This window comes from Lactuca serriola, chromosome 5, assembly GCF_051521515.1.
Source record: "Lactuca serriola cultivar US96UC23 chromosome 5, Lser_US96UC23_V15, whole genome shotgun sequence".
Classification (NCBI taxonomy): Eukaryota; Viridiplantae; Streptophyta; class Magnoliopsida; order Asterales; family Asteraceae; genus Lactuca; species Lactuca serriola.
The window spans coordinates 333,373,279-333,379,812 of record NC_136412.1 but is presented as its reverse complement, the minus strand read 5'-3'; the positions used below and the strand labels follow the sequence as shown (position 1 = coordinate 333,379,812).

The 6,534-nt window shown below is 36.6% G+C and overlaps 1 non-coding gene across 1 annotated transcript; it reads left to right on the top strand.

The window, feature by feature from the left end:
* Nucleotides 1-250: 250 nt before the first annotated feature.
* On the top strand, nt 251-357 carry LOC145055883 (small nucleolar RNA R71). The gene has a single exon (XR_013685431.1). It is a non-coding gene; the product is annotated as a small nucleolar RNA R71 (small nucleolar RNA).
* Nucleotides 358-6,534: the final 6,177 nt, after the last annotated feature.

Here is a 6,534-nt window from a genome sequence, read left to right as displayed (position 1 = left end):
TGTTATCCTGCGATCCATGTTATTCAGCATGGCCATGACAGCTGCAATTTCTTCAGTTTGGTCCCCTCCACCGCCTCTGATTCCATCTTGCCTAGGGTTGTGGTATTCGCGAGAGTGTATTGCAAATTCTTCAATTAACTCCTTAACCTCCCTTGGATTTTTCTTTGTCAACGGTCCTTGAGAATCAAGGAGTTGTCTTGTCATCACATTCACCCCATCATAAAAGATTGACATCTCTTGCTGCACATTTAGGTCATGTTGAGGGCAATTTCTGAGCAAGCCCTTGTACCGCTCCCATGCTTCGTATAGTGACTCCCCCGGTTGTTGCTCAAAGTTGGCTATTGCCTTCTTGAGTTTGGCTATCTTGGATGGCGGGCAAAACTGGTCTAGGAATTGCTCACACATTTGAGCCCAAGTGATGATTGTACCCGGTGAGAGTGCTTTCAACCACTCCTTAGCGGCTCCTTTGAAAGTGATGGGAAGCATCCTGAGCAAGACTGTGTTTCTGTTGACATTTGGGACATTGAAGTAATCTGCAATGTCATTGACTTCATCTAGATGCTTAAAAGCATCCTCATGATCTTTCCCGAAAAATGGGATGTCCTTCAGTGCTGTCAATATGTGTCCCTTCAGCTCGAATGTGGCAGTGGCAGATATTGCGGGTTGGAGTAAACCGGGACCCATATCTTCTCGGATCCGCTTCTTGTAAGCTCCCATGGACAATTCTTCAATCGCTGTCATCTCGTTCCTTGGCTCGTTCTCGGGTTCGCTTGTGTGTTCTTCAAATTCTGGCTCGGTATCGCTTTCGGACTCGGTCTGGACGGGTGTATGTTCCAAATGCTCAAGATTGCTCTTGTGCTTCGCTGATGAACTTGACTCTCCTGTCTTCTTTCCCGACTTCCTAGAAAAAGCTGACTTCAGTTCTTTCAAGGGCGTTTTTTCTTGTGAAGTGCAGACTCGGGGTCTTCCAGTGGTGGCACCAAGTGTGTGTTTGAGCTTCTGGTCATGAACTCCTGCAACTTGCTAAACTAAAAAAAAACATAAAACTGTACTAAAATAAGAAAAACTAACTTCAAACCAAAAAAATCTAGTTTTGTAACTGTCCACGTCGTGGCCAGAGTGATGCCACTTCGTGGACTCTGTGAATAATAGAAAAAATTATTTTGCTGAAAAATTAACTTTTTGTGGGTTTTTACTCCACAAGAAGGATCAATCAATTTAATGCAAATAAATAAGCTAAAAACTAAGCCGTTCCCCGGCAACGGCGCCAAAAACTTGATGTGCACAAAAGTACTCACTAATTTTAATATTTATAACCTAACAAACTTAACTAACTATGCACTTATAGGCAGTGTACCTAGTCAGATTACAGTATAGCGTGGGTAAGTCGAGTGTCGATCACAGGGAACGGTGTTCTAATTAATTTACTTACTATTAAATTAACCTAATTTATTAACAAGTTTAATAAGGGGTTTTATCTGGTTTTACAAGATCAGATGAACTTAATTCAAATTCAATAAATAAAAACACACTCTTGTTTAGTTTTGAATCCACTTCTCCCTTATGGCTAGCTAATGATTACGGATTATTAAGTTGGGTTTTTAGTTGTATTAGTAATTTAGTTCTATCTTACCAATAATTAACTAATTCATGTCAAACCATGTATGTTCACACATAATTAAACACAGAACTAATTATGGATGTAAATATGCTATGTAAGATTTGTTGTATAAACGCAATTATGGTCACAATACACGTTCTCTAGCACAGCTAAGCTTTATTTATTCTAATTACTAACTAAGATTAGTCAATCCTAGCTCTAACGATTCAATGTTCACTAAATTATTAGGTAAACAGGTTCATACAGTTTAATGGTCACCAAGCTACACAGAACATGCAATCAAGCAATTAGATAAACAAATAATAGCATGCTAGGTTATACAAATCAAACACAAGCAATTTTTTTTACCAACTAAACTCAATCCATAAGCATATAACTATTCATAAGTTCAAAGCTTCATCTGGCTAAACAAGAGTAGCTAGATTCAGCTGCTCATCATAGCAACTAAACCAAAACAGCTAAAACTAATGAAAGACATGTTCTTATTTAACTAAAACATAAACCTTTACTTCTTTTGGTGTTAAAAACCCTCTTCCAGAACCTTTCTTTCGTTTTTAATCGTCTCCTGGAACTCTTTTCTTCTGCCAAAAGCTCTCCCTTTCGTAATAATCAGGAGGACTTATATAATCCTCAAAAACCCGCGCCACGTCGTGGCCAGAGGTGCCACGTCGTGGGCTTCAAGCAATCCGTATCCTTCAAGGAAATCCTCCGCGTCGCGATGTTTATCTTCTGGAACACCCATGCCACGTCGTGGGCTTCATTTCCACGTCGTGAACTGAGTGTTTATCGTGAATTTATTCTTTTCTTGTCTTTCAAGCCTCCCATGTTCCACATTTTGGCATTTTTGGTCCCTCTCTTCGAAAATCCTTTATATTGACTGAAAATAACAATTGAAAGTCATAAGTATCATTATTCTAAACATATTACCACTTTATTAATAAAAATGTACTTTAATATTGCCTAAAAATAAGTATAAATATGACAATATCAGTTAGCAAAAAGAAGGAAGTGGAAGCAAGCTTTGAATGTGGGAAAGGCTTTTAAATCTTGCATTTGGAGCAGCTTGGGAAGTTTATGGAGGTAAAAGCAAAAAGTTTCCAACTTTATGCCTTAGGACTCTTAAAATGTTTAAGATCTGAAATTTAAGCGAAAAGGCTGCATGCATTAAGAACTTAATGGAGTGGGATGCAAGTCAGTGTGTACGTTGGGCGTACTTTATTGTACGCTGCGTGTACAACCCCTAAACCGAATACGCTAAGCGTACTGAAGAGGTATTTTAGGCGTACGCTCTCAGAGAGCTTTGGGCCTCCGGCGGGCTTCAAAACTTTGGGCCCTAATTGTTTTGGGCCTGAACTTGCTGGTTTTATGGGCCTGAATTTATGATTGGGTATATTAGGTCTTGTGGCCCAATATAGAATTGGACTTTGATGCTAGGCCCATTAGTGAAGGAAATACTTTTGGGCCATCATGGAGGGACTTGGACTTAGGATTCTGGGCTCTTTGACTAGGTTGAGTTATAATCCTAATTAGGGTTTATTGTATCTTTGTTCATTATACCAATGGGTCGAAGGCACCAATGCAACCCATTACTTGATATGAGATTTGAATAGTTGAATATGCAATTGTTTTTATTTGGTATGTATTGACTTACGTGAATACCATGGGGGATCCCATGACACCTGGTAATACCATGGGGGAGCCCATGGCCCTTAGATGTAAGACCATGAGGGTAGCCCATGGCATTCCAGATGAAGACCATGGAGGGAGTCCATGGCAAACATATGTATATATGTGCATGGAATTATATGGTTATACGTTTTGTGTATTTTGGGAAACTCACTAAGCATGTGCTTACAATTTTGTTGGGTGTTTTAGGTACTTCTGGTTCTAAGGGCAAGGGCCCGACTTGATGGCGCAACATACACTCTCCAATATTTCTGCACTTACTATTTTGGATACTTTGATCTTTTGGACAATGAGTTTAAGTAATGGAATTTTGGAAAAACAAATATGGTTGATATTTCTAGTTAATAAATGAAAACTTTTATCTGAAATTTTGGGCTGTTACAAGGGCATTTTGGAAAACCTAGGGATAACTACATGTTGATTGACTTCTAAAAAGTGAATGACACTCATGAACATGAATTGACATTCCAAATATGATAGTGAAACATAAACATGAAGAAATGTTAGTGAAGTTCTAAATCTAATGATTGTTTTGACCCAAGGGTAATTTGGGAACATAGAATGGAATTGAGGTATCCATAGGTGGATTGGGCATTTACAATGAGATTAATGGTGGTTTTATATGCTTAAAAACTTACATATAAGTATTCAATAAGTTGGGAATAAACCTTATGAGTTTTGGAATGCTTAAGTGAACAATAAACTAGTAAACCCTTCTTCTAGAACTTGAGGATTTATATGTTCTTAAATGGTTTCAGTGAGCAGTTAATGAATTAAGTGGGGCACTTTTGGATGATAAAACACTTCCTAATCATGTGTGAGAACCTAAACAAATGGTACAAAGTGAATGGGAAAAGGGTCTTCAAGGACTATGCAAAGTAGGGTGCTATATTGAGAAAATTAGAGATTTTTGTTTGTGCAGACCTCATTCCACGACCGTGGAATGGAAAAGCCAATCATTCCATTGGCGTGGAATGCTCTGATCAGCATCATGTAATTTTTTGTAACCTTTGCATACGTACTCGAATTTACGCGTGGTATTCGCCTACGTTCATGTTTTTGCATAAGGAAAGAGATGAAACAATAAAATTTAGTAATGGTACCTTTGAGGGGTATTTTGGTCATTTTAATGACTTGTGTCCATGTTATATAGGTGTTGATTGAGAGTGTTTCTCTAAGGAAATGAACTAGAATAAGACTAGTTAGCCTACGTGTGATTGAGGTGAGTACTTGTCGGCATTTTTTCCACTTTGGGGTACATGGAAAAACAATTTTATGATAATGAAATGCAATGCTTTCATATATGAAATGTTTTGAAATGAAAGAGTCAAATGTTTTTGGAAAGGGTATTGTGAAAGAGTACCTTAAGGCAAAAATGTTTTTGAACGAAAAGAACGTTTTGGAAGATCGAATGTTTTGAAATGTGTTTGAAATATAGATGCGTTACTTTTGAAATGATTTTATGATACTAATATATGAAATGTGTAAAGCATGGAAAGTAATGACAAGAAATATAAACTAATGAAATGAAAACTGCCTGGGCCATGATACCTCGTAAGAGGCACTAGAGGAATCTATCGGGGTGGCGCCTCCCCTTCGCGAGATAGATGTCCTAATGGAAATGATGCCTTGGTGGATTAATTTGTTCTTCCCACATTTGTCTAGACTTGGGATTGGTTCCTTTATTGGACGTAGACCCTAAGTATAAAAAAGGCAACGATTTAATACCATAATTAGCCCTAAATGATAAAATAAAATGGAATATGGAAAGATGCCTTTTGAAATGAAATGATAAGATATGAAATGATATTTATGATGCATATGAAAAATGTTTTCCTTGAAAATGCTTGAAACTAATTTATGGTCTAAAACTATGTTTTGCAAAGATGAAACGTTTTTGATGAAAAAGTGATAAATGTTTTGGGTCACAAACCCACATAGCTCACGAGACATTTTTGTGTTAAAAATATCTTTTTAATGCCATGTATTCTAGGTTGCAATTAAAGAGAAAATTGATAGATGGAAGTTAGAAGGTTAAGGGATAGAGAATGGAGTGGAACTTGTTAAGTTCCTTATTCAATGTTATTGATGTAATTAATATTTGCTTGCTATGGTTGTATGATGCTTAATGGTAACACTTAAGGTTTTAACAATAATTGTTTTTGTGGGACTGGTTTTATGTTAAATGGGAGTTAATACCCAAATGTTATTATAAAATGATGACACTGGGGAAGCCCAGTCAACCAATAGGGGGAAAAAAATTCCATTTGGTGAGATCATTAGATCATTAGTGAAAGAATTTGAAAATGTTTTGAAAAATTTAGGGTGTTACATATATAATCAAATGATATTTGATTCAAACTTATCTATGTCATTATCATCATGACTATATAAACATGAAACACATATACCAATTTCAAAAGGGTGGAATTTTGAAGGAAAATGAGCTTGATTCAATTGATATATGTGAACCCTATTTATATGGAAATATGATTCACAAATATCTTTATCTATTAGTAGTTAAAGAACAAAAGGCTTGACAAAAAATTATACAAAGTGATGTATGTAATCTTTTCAATCCATGAATATATTTGGTGATAGATACTTAGTCAATTTTACTAACGACTTTAATTCATTATTGTTGAAACTTTTGATGTAATCAAAATTGTTTCATAGTGACGATTGAAATACAACTTAATGAGACCATCATTAACCTTTCGTTGTGATAAAGAAAATAAGTTCTGTAAACTAAGTCTTCTTGGAACATCTTAAGAATTATGGAATCGGTTCATAACTCATTCTGTTAATAAAACTCACGACTAGCACCCAATGGGCTATAGGCAAATGACCATCATCCTACAAACCTCTAAGAACCCAATCAAAATCCCACCAAATATTTGCCAAACACGACACGAGCCAAACCAATCCCTAACATGAAAACCTTTCAACAGTCTAGACTGCTACCGACGCAACGCCAAATTCAAACATGGTTCTATGCAAACAGAAAATAAGATAGATAGTTGAATGCTTGTTCCAACTCGAAAGCAATAAATCAAACAAGAAGCATTCCATAAAGTCGGACAAAGTGTTCTCAGGATATCTTACTCAGTCCACATGCACCCTTCATGACAATATTTGTTCAAATGAAAATCTTTCACACTACCCAGGGGAAAGCACAACGCTCTTGGGCCAACTGTGTTTCTTCTTCATCGTAACCTTACCCAAAA